We start from the raw sequence: 17883 nt of genomic DNA, 5'->3' as shown, positions 1-17883 counted from the left end.
ATGTTTATCCTCGTTACAAAGGCCAAAAGTGTTTAAAAAGTTGTACCGTTTTTAGATCTAAATAACCTACATGTTACATTGGGTCGTGTTCCCAGCGTAGTAAAGCAATTTTAAGGAAGATTAAAAACGTAAACAAATCATTTCAGAGTCCTGAATCTGTGAAGCAGTGACGTGTGCGCGTGCGCGCTGCAGGGTGGAGTTTAACACACCGCCTCAAAGCAACGGTGCAGAAATCACTTCTGACTGACATTACACTTATACACACACACACACACCAGCGTTTACTCTACGGGGACCTTCTGCTGGGGGACAGGGGTGGTATAATATTGATTATTGTCCGAAGGTGGACAACTAGAGATCGAAGAAACCCGAGGTAAGAACAAAAACCTATTCCCTTTCCCAAGTTGACAGACTTGAGCTAAAGCTGCTAAACTTTTTCAAGGGTGGGAAGTTTCCTTCCGATGCGAAGATCTTCAAAACTCAAGATATGATACACAATACCACGCTGAATTCAGGCGTTAAACGAGATTTGGGTCGATTTGGACTTTTAAAACGCCTTATTTCGACGGTTATTCTAGAGACGCGGTGAATAAGTCTATAGACGCGACCTTAGCACATAAAAGTTGACTTTTTTCCCCTCAGAGAGACTCGGACGAAATATGCTGGATTCTTTTATAACGGAAGAAGCCAAGATGGGGCGTTTAACTCTCTCTCAAAAAAAAAAGCGCTATTAAAGTAACTTACATTTGAACGATCAGTGATGTCGGTCGTTCCCATAAGTGATTGGTTATGGCCTACACTTGTGTAAAGTGATTGATTATGGCCTACACTTGTGTAAAGTGTAACAGACGCACGTCACGGAAGGAATGAAGCGCGCGAGAGACTGTAACTGTAAAACTTCAGGGAAAGCGCGCGGCCTACAGAGACTTCGCGTGGACGCGCTCATCACCACTTCTTCTTCTTCTTGTTCTTCAGCAGTGCACAGATGGGCTGTTATCCCTGTCATGTTTCCACTGTGAATCATGCCTAAACACTCAAACATGTCAGTTTATTCCGTATGCTTATGTTGACCGTGGAGTTGTGATGGTTTGATGCTCCTCTTCTGCAGTGTGTGTGAGATGTGAAGTGTGTTTTGATGGAGGAAGTAGTGCTGAGGAATATGCGCCCTCAGGCAGAGCATAGCTGAGCTCACATCGGGTGTGGTGAGAGAGAGAGAGAGAGAGAGAGAGAGACATGCACACTGCAGGAAGAAGCAGTTGCAAGAGATTACTGAAGTTGTTTCTCATCCTATCCAGGATCGAAACTAATTGTTCACTCATATTCTGCAGAATGACACTGTGTGTAGTTTTGGAAGATATTGCACTAGTTCTGTCAGCATGTTGATATTGAGGGATTGAGCCCAAGGCTTCTGCTCTGAGCAGCAGTGTGTGTGTGTGTGTGTGTGTGTGTGTGTGTGTGTGTGTGTGTGTGTGTGTGTTAGTGCTTGAAAGAGCATTCAGTTCATATGCATCTCAGAGTCACAGTTCATGTTTGGACAACCCATTCATTTGTGAAGTAGTAAATGGGTTAAAGGATCCCACACCGCTTCTGCATGCGCAAACATTCAGTCTGAGCAAAAGCTGCTTTAGCTCTGCAAAGCCTGACATGGAATTAAAAAAATGCTTTGAAATTGAATCTTTAGAGACAAGTAAATGTAGAAAAACAAACACACATTTGTTTTATATCATATTTGATGCATCAGGCTTTTATGGTTCATATTAGTGAGGATATGAAACTCACTCTCGAGGAGACAAAAATCCATTAATTTATATGCAAAATATGGTGCAGATGTTGCTATTTATATGGTCAAAAATTAAGAAATTCTGATAGCTTGTGGTGTAAGTCATAGACTACTTGCATAAAATGCATAATATAAATAACATTTATCACTCTGTCTGCCAGTAAGATGATATTTCAATGCTTAGTAGATCAAAGCTCTTTATAAAAGTTGCTCAAAGCTTGATGATCACATTCACATTTTAACATGGTTTAAAAAAAAAAAAAAAATTATTTATGGATAATTAGGTCAAAATTAGTCAAACAGGCTTTTAGTTTTCAGCAACATTGTTCATTTAGAGACCTAGAAATTCATGTGTGAAATTAGCCTGGATGCTAGCCGAACTTAGCCCCGCCCACAAACATTTTAGGTCGGGAAGTTGGGTCTGGACTTGATCCGTTGAGGAGCTATTATGCTCGAACCAGAGCTGTTCGGACCAATCAGATTGTCAGGGCGGGCTTTATACGATGATGGACAGATGATCAACAGTAACGTAATCATCCACGTCACCAAAGAGCGCTTGGGTTGAATTTGTTTACAACAAAGATGACTTCTGCTGGAGAATTGTTATTTCACGAGTTCACACTTACAAATAAGTCAGATGGAATAAATGCGTATTTGGTGTGCTGTCCGAGGATCGGTATCGGCCCGAACCCAAAGTACTCCCTCACCGTATCCCAGGCTGTGGAAGAACAGGCCGAGAGTGAGTGGAGGGATGCTGAAAACTGTCATGGAATGTTAGGTGAGTTGACAAAGTGAATAAATATATGCTTCCTCTCATGCTGATAGTGTAGACCAGACGGCCATTGTTTGATGACAAGTTGATTGGATTGATTATTTGAACTTGCTCCTCTCGAACTCTGTTTCTGAAACATCATGTGTAGATTCCGCCATCGCGTCTGTTATAGAAGTTATCGACAGCGCATTCATTTTAAAACAGGAACAGAGAACCGCGATCAAGGCATTTGTCGATCGGAAACATGAATGAAGAACATACGTCACTTACTCCGTTGCTCTGATTGGTTGTAGGTCTATCCAATTGAGTGCAGAGGCATTTTCTTTCCTGGTTCGGTTGAAACACGCCCCATAATCAAAGCTCAATGGAGCAGTATCAGACTCACATTCTGACTCGAATCTGAGTATGACGACGTCAGGCTAGTGTCAGATATGATACAGTGATACACTATGATACAGTGGTGTTGTTGCGTTTCTCGTGCCGCTTTGGTCAAGGATGTCTCCATATGTTTCCTGGTATTGTCCTCATTAAAACCCAAGACATGTCTGTGGTGTTCTTTATTAAACATCAGCACACTCACTCACTCACTCACTCACTCACTCACTCACTCACTCACTCACTCACTCACTCACTCACTCACTCACTCTTTCACTCACTCACACTCTCTCTCTCTTTCACTCACTCTCTCTCTCTTTCACTCACTCTTTCACTCTCTCACTCTCTCACTCACTCACTCTCTCACTCACTCACTCACTCACTCACTCACTCACTCACTCACTCTCTCACTCTTTCACTCACTCACACTCTCTCTCTCTTTCACTCACTCTTTCACTCACTCTCTCTCTCTTTCACTCACTCTTTCACTCTCTCACTCACTCAATCTCTCACTCACTCTCTCACTCTCTCACTCACTCTCTCACTCACTCACTCACTCACTCACTCACTCACTCACTCACTCTCACTCACTCTCTCACTCTTTCACTCACTCACACTCTCTCTCTTTCACTCACTCTTTCACTCTCTCACTCTCTCTCTCACTCACTCACTCACTCACTCACTCACTCACTCACTCACTCACACACTCACTCACACACACACACTCACTCACTCACTCACTCACTCACTCACTCACTCACTCACTCACTCACTCACTCACACACTCACACACTCACTCACACACTCACTCACACACTCTCAGTGCAGTGACTGCTGTGTGCAGACGGGCTCCATGCGGGCAGCAGTGTGTTTCTCCTCGCTCGCCCCAGCGTGTAACAAGCCTGCCATTGAAGGCACTCGGGGCAGAACTGTGGTGGGCTTCAGAGGAATGAAGGCAGTCTTTGTGTTCAGGGTCTGAGAGGGTGTAGAGACGGAGCGCTGATGACCTGTTCGTCCAGATAACTCTGATCAGCCCTCAGTCGGACGCTCCACACACAGTCTCCATGGTTTAAGACTGAGTCACTGGGATGTCTTCAGTTATTAGTCTTAAAGGGATAGTTCAGCCAAAACTGAACATCCTGTCCTCATTTACTCACACTCATGTTGTTCCAAACCATAACTTTCATTCATCCTTTGCGTCAAGAAAGCAATATTTAATGTGCTTTTATCAGTGGCTTGAATTTAGGGATTACCTTTATGATGTCTTTATGAAGTTTTTGATCCATCAAAGTTTTGGGTGAATAGACTTTAATTGGAGGGACAGAAATCTATCCGGTTTCATTCATCTGTGTTTCAAGGATGAACAAAAGTCTTATGGGTTTAGAGGGTGAATAATAATCATTCTTAGATGATTAACCCTTTAAGTTTTAAAATCGTTCCCGCTGTGGCTGTCATATATCAATCATGCTTCCCGTGATTGGTCACATGTTATGCAGTTGTCAGTGATGACTTTGCTCGTCATGAAGTCAAACCATGTCTGAATGGATATGGATGCATTGGCTAATTTCAGTCCATTGAGCAAACTAAGTCATTTGGACTACTTTATTATACTTTGACAATGACACTTTTTTGTGTGTGTGGTTATTTTGAAGCTCCTTTTTACTTCCACTTTATGTAAAAGAGTGAACTGTACATCCTTCTCCTTCTGTGTGCGCGGGTTTGGAACAATTTTCATATTAGGATGAACTATCCTTTAACCAGGATTTCAGCTTTAAGCTTTAAAGTCCCCCTGTGGTCAATCATTTAATCCCTTAAATCTCATCTTTGATCACCAAAAGGACATATTTAAAAGTTTTTTCCTTGAAAAAAATTGCTTTCCTTGAATGTAACTCGACACCCTTGCCTCATTTAGTATGCGCGGTTCTATGAATATGCAAATGAGCCCCGCCTCCACTCACTCACTCAGCTCAGAGATCCACTGGTTGACGATCACACGTTGATCTGATTGGTTACGAGGTAGTGTGTGACGTCAGAAACACCAGTGATTTCAAAGCGTGTGTTTGAGACTGTCTTTGGTTCACTGCAGTTTTAAGGAGGAAATACTCAGCAATGGTGTTGACTTATGGATTTACACATGGTCCAAATTTTAGATAAGACCCGCCCTCTCCACTTTTTGAAAAGTTTGATTGATTCACCAGAATGATTGACAATTAGGAGGACCAATAGTATAGGTTACCCACCAGGAAGTAAAACATCCTCCGCTATACCTTTAAAGCACATTAAAAACACCACATAGACATGTAAACAACAATAAAAACTGGATTTTCACCACAGGGGGATTTTAACCAAAGAATTATATAGTAACATGGTAACTTACTCAAGAGACTGGTGCTGAATTCTTCTGGAAGAACAGGATGTGCTCCGTCATTCCCCGGGGAAGAACAACACTCGAATCAACACATACAAGAGCAACGCTTCCACGTTCAGAGTGAAGCATGTCTTTACACATTAATGTTGAAGATCTAGTGGCACCTGTTACTGTGGCTTTCTAACAGTCAGTCAGCCATGCTGTCTTCATGCATTTAATCATCAGTTACACTAATGCACGATTCCCACAGTTCGGTCCGATAAATGCTGGAACATGTTTGTCCATATGCATAGGTGACAGGTGCTGGATTTACACCCGAGCGCTCGCGGGCTGGCCTACACTCGCTCCCGTTTAGGAGATCTGCACGGCTAGTTTGTTTCTCTTGCCAGTATTTGGAAGCAGCCATATTTGGTCAAAGCAACTTGGTCTGTTATTCCAGTGGCAAGAGAAATCATTTGGAGGCCAATTCTATTGCCTCAGCCTCTAAAACAGTGACACAGTCTATTTAATCCATAATGCTGATGAATTCAGCGGCTGGAAACTGGTATGTCTTATAATGCCAATTAACCCCATTAGATTGGACAGGGAACAATCGTCTTGGAGAAGGCTGAGACACACACATACTAACCAAGTGTTACATTACAGTTATTATTATTAATTCATTTTATGAAATTGGTACAAATCATGTAGTAATCCAAATATCTCTACATCTCATTATAGCAAATTCCTCATTCATGCCGTTAGGAGCCAGTGATTAAATTTATAAATCCAAAATGCTTCTCGTTTCAATAATTCTTTATTAATATCACCGGCTCTACGTGATCTAAGACTTTCCTCTCTCCCTGTACATCCCAGTTGTTTGATATTATGTCCCAGCTCATTGAAAGTCTAATGCTTAATTTATGTTATTTAATCCGTAATTTCAGTTGTCGTAATGATTTTCCAATTGAAATCTTTTGGCGAAGACACTTCAGATCGCATTGTGAGTAGTACAGGTGATACAGGATTTCATTCTGAAGCATTTTTTTGTCATTGGACAGTTAAATTGATTACATTGATCAAATTCTGCATGGGAAATAGCCTTGTATAAAAGCAGACACTTTTTTCTAGCAACATCCGAATGTATCAGCATATCTGACTCTTAAACAGTGGATTACCATAAGTTACCACAGTTGATGACACACTGGATGTGTTGATGATCATCTCAGACGTGAGCATCGGCTGCTTAGGCTTGTCCTCGTGTGTTAGTGGACTGGTTTACACAGAGTGAGCGGGGTCGAGTGTCTGGATCAGGATAGGTGTGAGAAACGCAGGATCAGTAATGTCATACCTGCAGTGTGAGCGCATGCTTGGGAAAGCAGCCGGACATGGTCATCTTGAGCTGTGTGTGTGTGTGTGTGTGTGTGTGAATGGAGAAACTGCTGAGCGCTTGGTTTAGAGGGGGAAAGTGTTTTCTCCAATACAACACATCTTACTCTCTAAAGCTTTTGTGAATTATTTCTAGTATATTCTAAAAAATATGCTACAATACAATTCGTTTTTTTTATTAATTATTTTTTTATTTTATTAAAAGTAGTAAAGCAACACAGTAAAACAATGAAGGTTACATTTTCCTTCCTTCTATTTGTACTATAACCCCCTCACCCCCGAAACATCCCTTCCCTGGGCATCTTAAACACAACAGAATTACATAGCGTCTGCTGGTCACAAAGGCAAAATATAACAGTTATGTCATTACACATTTTCAAGGCATGAACCATACATTTAGGTCTTAAGAGTTTACCATGTTGCAGTGTGTTAATCGAATAATAATCAAAAACAGCAACAAAGAACAGTTTTTTTTATTTATTGCATTACTTTTTGGTATTGAATTATAAGTAGAACTTCATTCATGGTCGTCATGGAAGTTTCTGAATGAGCTGTGTGTGTAAATGAATAGGCTTGGACAAAGCTCAGGACAATAGAGACGCCAGAATAACAATATTCATGATTCTGAAGTTGAAAATACTGAATTATTTTAGATGAATATGCTTGTTCTCTGTCACTGACTAGATAATATTTATAATAATGTTGGCCACTTTTTACTAACATCAGACATAATTTTGGCATTATCAGAACCCACAAATATTCCCCCATTGCATTATTATACATTATATTCAACATTATATAGTAGTTTAATGTAGTACTGACACTGTAAACTTAAGGAGAACTGTACACAAAACATATTGTCACTATCCACGATACATATTGTTGCATTGATATATCGTTACACCCCTATTTGGAAGGGAAGTCTATGATGCTTTGAACACAGCCGGCAGTGACTGCCTCACATCTGTGCTGTTAGAGCTGGTGTGTGTGTGTGTGTGTGTGTGTGTGTGTGCTGTAGGAGAGCTGGTGTGTGTGTGTGTGTGTGTGTGTGTGCTGTAGGAGAGCTGGTGTGTGTGTGTGCTGTAGGAGAGCTGGTGTGTGTGTGTGCTGTAGGAGAGCTGGTGTGTGTGTGTGCTGTAGGAGAGCTGATGTGTGTGTGTGCTGTAGGAGAGCTGGTGTGTGTGTGCTGTAGGAGAGCTGGTGTGTGTGTGTGTGTGTGTGTGTGTGTGCTGTAGGAGAGCTGGTGTGTGTGTGTGCTGTAGGAGAGCTGGTGTGTGTGTGTGCTGTAGGAGAGCTGATGTGTGTGTGTGCTGTAGGAGAGCTGGTGTGTGTGTGCTGTAGGAGAGCTGGTGTGTGTGTGTGCTGTAGGAGAGCTGGTGTGTGTGTGCTGTAGGAGAGCTGGTGTGTGTGTGTGCTGTAGGAGAGCTGGTGTGTGTGTGTGCTGTAGGAGAGCTGGTGTGTGTGTGTGCTGTAGGAGAGCTGGTGTGTGTGTGTGCTGTAGGAGAGCTGATGTGTGTGTGTGCTGTAGGAGAGCTGGTGTGTGTGTGCTGTAGGAGAGCTGGTGTGTGTGTGTGTGTGTGTGTGTGTGTGCTGTAGGAGAGCTGGTGTGTGTGTGTGCTGTAGGAGAGCTGATGTGTGTGTGTGCTGTAGGAGAGCTGGTGTGTGTGTGCTGTAGGAGAGCTGGTGTGTGTGTGTGCTGTAGGAGAGCTGGTGTGTGTGTGTGCTGTAGGAGAGCTGGTGTGTGTGTGTGCTGTAGGAGAGCTGGTGTGTGTGTGTGCTGTAGGAGAGCTGATGTGTGTGTGTGTGCTGTAGGAGAGCTGGTGTGTGTGTGCTGTAGGAGAGCTGGTGTGTGTGTGTGTGTGTGTGTGTGTGTGTGTGTGTGTGTGTGTGTGTGTGTGTGTGTGTGTGCTGTAGGAGAGCTGGTGTGTGTGTGTGCTGTAGGAGAGCTGGTGTGTGTGTGTGCTGTAGGAGAGCTGATGTGTGTGTGTGCTGTAGGAGAGCTGGTGTGTGTGTGCTGTAGGAGAGCTGGTGTGTGTGTGTGCTGTAGGAGAGCTGGTGTGTGTGTGTGCTGTAGGAGAGCTGGTGTGTGTGTGTGCTGTAGGAGAGCTGGTGTGTGTGTGTGCTGTAGGAGAGCTGGTGTGTGTGTGTGCTGTAGGAGAGCTGGTGTGTGTGTGTGCTGTAGGAGAGCTGGTGTGTGTGTGTGCTGTAGGAGAGCTGGTGTGTGTGTGCTGTAGGAGAGCTGGTGTGTGTGTGTGTGTGTGTGTGTGTGTGTGCTGTAGGAGAGCTGGTGTGTGTGTGTGTGTGTGTGTGTGTGCTGTAGGAGAGCTGGTGTGTGTGGGCTGTAGGAGAGCTGGTGTGTGTGTGTGCTGTAGGAGAGCTGGTGTGTGTGTGTGTGTGCTGTAGGAGAGCTGGTGTGTGTGCGCTGTAGGAGAGCTGGTGTGTGTGTGTGTGTGTGTGTGTGTGTGTGTGTGTGTGCTGTAGGAGAGCTGGTGTGTGTGTGTGCTGTAGGAGAGCTGGTGTGTGTGTGTGCTGTAGGAGAGCTGGTGTGTGTGTGCTGTAGGAGAGCTGGTGTGTGTGTGTGTGTGTGTGTGTGTGTGTGCTGTAGGAGAGCTTGTGTGTGTGTGTGTGTGTGTGTGTGTGTGTGTGTGCTGTAGGAGAGCTGGTGTGTGTGTGTGCTGTAGGAGAGCTGGTGTGTGTGTGTGTGTGCTGTAGGAGAGCTGGTGTGTGTGTGTGTGTGCTGTAGGAGAGCTGGTGTGTGTGTGTGTGTGTGTGTGTGTGTGTGTGTGTGTGTGTGTGTGTGTGTGTGTGTGTGTGTGTGTGCTGTAGGAGAGCTGGTGTGTGTGCGCTGTAGGAGAGCTGGTGTGTGTGTGTGTGCTGTAGGAGAGCTGGTGTGTGTGTGTGTGTGTGTGTGTGTGTGTGTGTGTGTGTGTGTGTGTGTGTGTGTGTGTGTGTGTGTGCTGTAGGAGAGCTGGTGTGTGTGTGTGTGTGTGTGTGTGTGTGTGTGGGCTGTAGGAGAGCTGGTGTGTGTGTGCTGTAGGAGAGCTGGTGTGTGTGTGGGCTGTAGGAGAGCTTGTGTGTGTGTGTGTGTGTGTGTGTGTGTGTGTGTGTGTGTGTGTGTGTGTGTGTGCTGTAGGAGAGCTGGTGTGTGTGGGCTGTAGGAGAGCTGGTGTGTGTGGGCTGTAGGAGAGCTGGTGTGTGTGGGCTGTAGGAGAGCTGGTGTGTGTGTGTGTGTGTGCTGTAGGAGAGCTGGTGTGTGTGCGCTGTTGGAGAGCTGGTGTGTGTGTGTGTGTGTGTGTGTGTGTGTGTGTGTGTGTGTGTGTGTGCTGTAGGAGAGCTGGTGTGTGTGTGTGCTGTAGGAGAGCTGGTGTGTGTGTGTGTGCTGTAGGAGAGCTGGTGTGTGTGTGTGTGTGTGTGTGTGTGTGTGTGTGCTGTAGGAGAGCTGGTGTGTGTGTGTGTGTGTGTGTGCTTTAGGAGAGCTGGTGTGTGTGTGTGCTGTAGGAGAGCTGGTGTGTGTGTGTGTGTGTGTGTGTGTGCTGTAGGAGAGCTGGTGTGTGTGTGTGCTGTAGGAGAGCTGGTGTGTGTGTGTGTGTGTGTGTGTGTGTGTGTGTGTGTGTGTGTGTGTGTGTGTGTGTGTGTGCTGTAGGAGAGCTGGTGTGTGTGTGTGCTGTAGGAGAGCTGGTGTGTGTGTGTGCTGTAGGAGAGCTGGTGTGTGTGTGCTGTAGGAGAGCTGGTGTGTGTGGGCTGTAGGAGAGCTGGTGTGTGTGTGTGCTGTAGGAGAGCTGGTGTGTGTGTGTGTGCTGTAGGAGAGCTGGTGTGTGTGTGCTGTAGGAGAGCTGGTGTGTGTGTGTGTGTGTGTGTGTGTGCTGTAGGAGAGCTGGTGTGTGTGTGTGTGTGTGTGTGTGTGTGTGTGTGTGTGTGTGTGTGTGTGTGTGTGTGCTGTAGGAGAGCTGGTGTGTGTGCGCTGTAGGAGAGCTGGTGTGTGTGTGTGTGCTGTAGGAGAGCTTGTGTGTGTGTGCTGTAGGAGAGCCGGTGTGTGTGTGTGTGTGTGCTGTAGGAGAGCTTGTGTGTGTGTGTGTGTGCTGTAGGAGAGCCGGTGTGTGTGTGTGTGCTGTAGGAGAGCTTGTGTGTGTGTGCTGTAGGAGAGCTGGTGTGTGTGCTGTAGGAGAGCTGGTGTGTGTGTGTGTGTGTGTGTGTGTGTGTGTGTGTGTGTGTGTGTGTGTGTGTGTGTGTGTGTGTGTGTGTGTGTGTGTGTGTGTGTGTGTGTGTGTGTGTGTGTGTGCTGTAGGAGAGCTGGTGTGTGTGTGTGCTGTAGGAGAGCTGGTGTGTGTGTGCTGTAGGAGAGCTGGTGTGTGTGTGCTGTAGGAGAGCTGGTGTGTGTGTGCTGTAGGAGAGCTGGTGTGTGTGTGCTGTAGGAGAGCTGGTGTGTGTGTGCTGTAGGAGAGCTGGTGTGTGTGTGTGTGCTGTAGGAGAGCTGGTGTGTGTGTGTGTGCTGTAGGAGAGCTGGTGTGTGTGTGTGTGCTGTAGGAGAGCTGGTGTGTGTGTGTGTGCTGTAGGAGAGCTGGTGTGTGTGTGCTGTAGGAGAGCTGGTGTGTGTGTGTGTGTGTGTGTGTGTGTGTGTGTGCTGTAGGAGAGCTGGTGTGTGTGGGCTGTAGGAGAGCTGGTGTGTGTGTGTGTGCTGTAGGAGAGCTGGTGTGTGTGTGTGTGCTGTAGGAGAGCTGGTGTGTGTGTGCTGTAGGAGAGCTGGTGTGTGTGTGTGTGTGTGTGTGTGTGTGTGTGTGTGTGCTGTAGGAGAGCTGGTGTGTGTGTGTGTGTGTGTGTGTGTGTGCTGTAGGAGAGCTGGTGTGTGTGTGCTGTAGGAGAGCTGGTGTGTGTGTGTGTGTGCTGTAGGAGAGCTGGTGTGTGTGTGTGTGTGTGTGTGTGTGTGTGTGCTGTAGGAGAGCTGGTGTGTGTGTGTGTGTGCTGTAGGAGAGCTGGTGTGTGTGTGTGCTGTAGGAGAGCTGGTGTGTGTGTGTGCTGTAGGAGAGCTGGTGTGTGTGTGCTGTAGGAGAGCTGGTGTGTGTGTGTGCTGTAGGAGAGCTGGTGTGTGTGTGTGTGCTGTAGGAGAGCTGGTGTGTGTGTGTGTGTGCTGTAGGAGAGCTGGTGTTTGTGTGTGTGTGTGTGTGCTGTAGGAGAGCTGGTGTGTGTGTGTGTGTGTGTGTGTGCTGTAGGAGAGCTGGTGTGTGTGTGCTGTAGGAGAGCTGGTGTGTGTGTGTGTGCTGTAGGAGAGCTGGTGTGTGTGTGTGTGTGTGTGTGTGTGTGTGTGTGTGTGTGTGCTGTAGGAGAGCTGTTGTGTGTGTGTGTGTGCTGTAGGAGAGCTGGTGTGTGTGTGTGTGTGTGTGTGTGTGTGTGTGTGTGTGTGTGTGTGTGTGTGTGTGTGTGTGTGCTGTAGGAGAGCTGGTGTGTGTGTGTGCTGTAGGAGAGCTGGTGTGTGTGTGTGTGCTGTAGGAGAGCTTGTGTGTGTGTGTGCTGTAGGAGAGCTGGTGTGTGTGTGTGTGTGTGTGTGTGTGTGTGTGTGTGTGTGTGTGTGTGTGCTGTAGGAGAGCTGGTGTGTGTGTGCTGTAGGAGAGCTGGTGTGTGTGTGTGCTGTAGGAGAGCTGGTGTGTGTGTGTGTGTGTGTGTGTGTGTGTGTGTGTGTGTGTGTGTGTGTGCTGTAGGAGAGCTGGTGTGTGTGTGTGTGTGTGTGTGTGTGTGGGCTGTAGGAGAGCTGGTGTGTGTGTGCTGTAGGAGAGCTGGTGTGTGTGTGCTGTAGGAGAGCTGGTGTGTGTGTGTGTGTGTGTGTGTGTGTGCTGTAGGAGAGCTGGTGTGTGTGTGCTGTAGGAGAGCTGGTGTGTGTGTGTGTGCTGTAGGAGAGCTGGTGTGTGTGTGCTGTAGGAGAGCTGGTGTGTCCAGTGGCAAGAGAAATCATTTGGAGGCCAATTCTATTGCCTCAGCCTCTAAAACAGTGACACAGTCTATTTAATCCATAATGCTGATGAATTCAGCGGCTGGAAACTGGTATGTCTTATAATGCCAATTAACCCCATTAGATTGGACAGGGAACAATCGTCTTGGAGAAGGCTGAGACACACACATACTAACCAAGTGTTACATTACAGTTATTATTATTAATTCATTTTATGAAATTGGTACAAATCATGTAGTAATCCAAATATCTCTACATCTCATTATAGCAAATTCCTCATTCATGCCGTTAGGAGCCAGTGATTAAATTTATAAATCCAAAATGCTTCTCGTTTCAATAATTCTTTATTAATATCACCGGCTCTACGTGATCTAAGACTTTCCTCTCTCCCTGTACATCCCAGTTGTTTGATATTATGTCCCAGCTCATTGAAAGTCTAATGCTTAATTTATGTTATTTAATCCGTAATTTCAGTTGTCGTAATGATTTTCCAATTGAAATCTTTTGGCGAAGACACTTCAGATCGCATTGTGAGTAGTACAGGTGATACAGGATTTCATTCTGAAGCATTTTTTTGTCATTGGACAGTTAAATTGATTACATTGATCAAATTCTGCATGGGAAATAGCCTTGTATAAAAGCAGACACTTTTTTCTAGCAACATCCGAATGTATCAGCATATCTGACTCTTAAACAGTGGATTACCATAAGTTACCACAGTTGATGACACACTGGATGTGTTGATGATCATCTCAGACGTGAGCATCGGCTGCTTAGGCTTGTCCTCGTGTGTTAGTGGACTGGTTTACACAGAGTGAGCGGGGTCGAGTGTCTGGATCAGGATAGGTGTGAGAAACGCAGGATCAGTAATGTCATACCTGCAGTGTGAGCGCATGCTTGGGAAAGCAGCCGGACATGGTCATCTTGAGCTGTGTGTGTGTGTGTGTGTGTGTGTGAATGGAGAAACTGCTGAGCGCTTGGTTTAGAGGGGGAAAGTGTTTTCTCCAATACAACACATCTTACTCTCTAAAGCTTTTGTGAATTATTTCTAGTATATTCTAAAAAATATGCTACAATACAATTCGTTTTTTTTATTAATTATTTTTTTATTTTATTAAAAGTAGTAAAGCAACACAGTAAAACAATGAAGGTTACATTTTCCTTCCTTCTATTTGTACTATAACCCCCTCACCCCCGAAACATCCCTTCCCTGGGCATCTTAAACACAACAGAATTACATAGCGTCTGCTGGTCACAAAGGCAAAATATAACAGTTATGTCATTACACATTTTCAAGGCATGAACCATACATTTAGGTCTTAAGAGTTTACCATGTTGCAGTGTGTTAATCGAATAATAATCAAAAACAGCAACAAAGAACAGTTTTTTTTATTTATTGCATTACTTTTTGGTATTGAATTATAAGTAGAACTTCATTCATGGTCGTCATGGAAGTTTCTGAATGAGCTGTGTGTGTAAATGAATAGGCTTGGACAAAGCTCAGGACAATAGAGACGCCAGAATAACAATATTCATGATTCTGAAGTTGAAAATACTGAATTATTTTAGATGAATATGCTTGTTCTCTGTCACTGACTAGATAATATTTATAATAATGTTGGCCACTTTTTACTAACATCAGACATAATTTTGGCATTATCAGAACCCACAAATATTCCCCCATTGCATTATTATACATTATATTCAACATTATATAGTAGTTTAATGTAGTACTGACACTGTAAACTTAAGGAGAACTGTACACAAAACATATTGTCACTATCCACGATACATATTGTTGCATTGATATATCGTTACACCCCTATTTGGAAGGGAAGTCTATGATGCTTTGAACACAGCCGGCAGTGACTGCCTCACATCTGTGCTGTTAGAGCTGGTGTGTGTGTGTGTGTGTGTGTGTGTGTGTGCTGTAGGAGAGCTGGTGTGTGTGTGTGTGTGTGTGTGTGTGCTGTAGGAGAGCTGGTGTGTGTGTGTGCTGTAGGAGAGCTGGTGTGTGTGTGTGCTGTAGGAGAGCTGGTGTGTGTGTGTGCTGTAGGAGAGCTGATGTGTGTGTGTGCTGTAGGAGAGCTGGTGTGTGTGTGCTGTAGGAGAGCTGGTGTGTGTGTGTGTGTGTGTGTGTGTGTGCTGTAGGAGAGCTGGTGTGTGTGTGTGCTGTAGGAGAGCTGGTGTGTGTGTGTGCTGTAGGAGAGCTGATGTGTGTGTGTGCTGTAGGAGAGCTGGTGTGTGTGTGCTGTAGGAGAGCTGGTGTGTGTGTGTGCTGTAGGAGAGCTGGTGTGTGTGTGTGTGTGTGTGTGTGTGTGCTGTAGGAGAGCTGGTGTGTGTGTGTGCTGTAGGAGAGCTGGTGTGTGTGTGTGTGTGCTGTAGGAGAGCTGGTGTGTGTGTGTGCTGTAGGAGAGCTGGTGTGTGTGTTGTAGGAGAGCTGGTGTGTGTGTGCTGTAGGAGAGCTGGTGTGTGTGTGTGTGTGTGTGTGTGTGTGTGTGTGTGTGTGTGTGTGTGTGTGTGTGTGTGTGCTGTAGGAGAGCTGGTGTGTGTGTGCTGTAGGAGAGCTGGTGTGTGTGTGTGTGCTGTAGGAGAGCTGGTGTGTGTGTTGTAGGAGAGCTGGTGTGTGTGTGTTGTAGGAGAGCTGGTGTGTGTGTTGTAGGAGAGCTGGTGTGTGTGTGTTGTAGGAGAGCTGGTGTGTGTGTGTGTGTGTGTGTGTGTGTGTGTGTCAGATGGTTTTCGTGTGTTAGAGAGAGGCAGCAGCTGCTTTTCTTAGATAGCTGAATAAAAGACCGACACATGACGGAAGAGCGACTGAAGAGTTCCTGTTTGTGTGGGAAAGTGGCCAGAGGAATGTGGCTTGATGTCACTGGGCATGTCTTCCCATGATCCATGAGAAATCACCTCACTTCAGACACATGTGGTTGTAGATCAGCATCAGCTCCAGTTTCATTAGAAGTTTGGAGTGATGCTCTAAAACACCATGATATTATTGGCTTGATGGAGGCTTTCGAACAGCTCGATTAAAAGTGTGTTTTGTGTACAGCCTGTTAACTCTTAGTGTCCCGGTTGAGGGACATAAATTAGGTATCATTCGAAATCTTAAACACTCACAATTCATCACGTGAAAACTGCTTTGAAATTGGACATCATGGAAACGGTGGCACTTTAAGGCCAGTAGAGTGGGGATGACGTCAAAACCCGGAAGACGTAATTCCCTGGAGATTTTCTTCACCTTGGCCTTTTGTTTGTGTGTTGTGTAAGTGAACTAAAGTATCTTGTGCTGAACAGTGTGTGTGTCACCATTGTGGGGATGGCGGACAAATGTTTCCTCCCAACAAAAGATGTTTTATCCACAAGAGAGATCATATTTCTAATGGTATTCTATTCTCAGTCCTAACGTTTGTTCACAGCATTTCTCTATATGTCTTTGCATACATATTGCATACATGTTCTTCCAGTAGTTGAATACAGTATCAGACTGAGTGCGTACTATCAAGCACACGAGCTCAATGTGACAAGCGGACACAAACACACTGGAGAGAGATCTGCTGCTGGGTCCTTAAAGCTGAAGGATGTAATGCCATTATCACAGCACACACCGCTTTCAGAGTACCACATTAGCATAGAGCTGCACGATTCTGGATGAATTGAGATCACAGTTTTTCGTCAGGGCTACCTCTGAGAAGTGTGCTTGGTGTGTCCCAGGCTTTAAGGACGGGTTTAGGGCATCGCTGCGGGTCTACGGGGCCGACAGTGGAAACACAGCTTGATTGTGGCCTCGAGGAGCGAGGCTATTGGCCCCGCGCGGCACATTGTTAGCCTTGACTCGCATTGGCCTGACGGTGGAAAAGCAGCTACTCTGTTTTTGAGAAATTGAATCTAAAAGTGGCTTGCTTATAGCCGTCTTATCAAATTAAGCTGGGAATGGGATAGGAGAAAGAATTTTAACACAGAAAAAACAACATACCTCTGCTTTTCTGTGGAGTTGCTTCTGTACAACAGTGCTTGTTCTTTCTCTGAGTTTGATGAATTTTACATTTACATACAATCTCAGAAAATGTGTATGAGTAGGCTATACCATGTAACCCCAGTGGGCCACAGGGCACGGGACAGCATTATGGTTCTCAGCATGCACACAGAGAAGCATGAGAGCCACACACTGAACTAACTGGAGTGTGTTCTCAGTGTGTTATGAAGGTGTGTCACTGGCTCAGCTGACGCTGTGTGAGCCGTCCAGAACACCTCTAGCCTATAAATGCACTGCGTCTGGACTGGGTGAAGAGTGAAGAGTGCTGAGGCATTGCTAACTTCACCTATCACACAGTAGTCGACCAGAAACACATTATGGGTTTACTCATTAGCTGAATATCTCAGGAGAACAGGGTGGCCAATGGATGGCTATATAATGCTGAATACATACACTACCGGTCAAAAGTTTGGAATAATTAAGATTTTTATGTTTTTGAAAGAAGTCTCTTCTTCTCACCAAGGCTGCATTTATCTGATCAAAATGCAGTAAAAACACTAATATCATGTAATAAAAACAGACGTGTCACATGACAAAGCCGGATATCTTTACTGGTTGAATGAAAAACACTGCTCTCTGTCTGTGTGTGTGTGTGTGTGTGTGTGTGTGTGTGTGTGTGTGTGTGTGTGTGTGTGTGTGTGTGTGTGTGTGTGTGTGTGTGTGTGTGTGTAAGAAAGAGTACTTCATACAAAGTGAGTGTGTAGCATAATTAGTATCAGGAACACAGTAATAAAACATGTTTCTCAGCTTTGAGTATTAAAGGTTTGTCAGTTGTCCATGATTTCAGTTTTTAAAAACGTTATTAATCTGCAGTCTGTGTTTTCCCAAGTCCAGGTTATTGCAGTGCTAAACATAGACGAATGAACACACATTAGTCACACATCAGTCGACACGCGCCTCTCATCAACTGTAAATACAGGCTGTCTTCTGCAAGGTATCTCATCACATGCCGTTTACACTAAATATGATTAAACCGGGGTCAGATTACACACACACAAGCCTTTTCTTTATGTCAGAATGAGTTTTGTCTGTCTGTCAAGGTTATTTTCTTTATTCACATTTGCCTGTATTGTCAGTGGCCAATCTCCCGGCGTATCGCTACTGTTCGCCTCTTCATGTCATCTTCTAAACTGTGTTTTAAAGTGTTGTCTTTTTTCAAACAGCACGTCAATATTTGGTTCAGGCTTTTTGAAGTCGGACTGGCTTTTATGTGATCGTTCTGGCATTAGATGAAGCTATTATGTGCTAA

General features: G+C 45.1%; 1 protein-coding gene across 2 annotated transcripts in view; it reads left to right on the top strand.

The window, feature by feature from the left end:
- The first annotated feature begins 213 nt into the window (after window positions 1-213).
- tln1 (talin 1) overlaps window positions 214-17883 on the top strand; it is a 97196-nt gene continuing 79526 nt past the window's right edge. For both annotated transcript variants that reach the window (XM_082156824.1, XM_082156823.1), the window contains exon 1: window positions 214-373. The gene's annotated coding sequence lies outside the window, so the exon portion shown is untranslated. The remainder of the gene's footprint in view (window positions 374-17883) is intronic.

The sequence above is a fragment of the Leuciscus leuciscus genome (assembly GCF_965113295.1).
Source record: "Leuciscus leuciscus genome assembly, chromosome: 24".
NCBI classification, from domain to species: Eukaryota; Metazoa; Chordata; class Actinopteri; order Cypriniformes; family Leuciscidae; genus Leuciscus; species Leuciscus leuciscus.
This window is presented reverse-complemented; position numbering and strand designations above follow the sequence as displayed.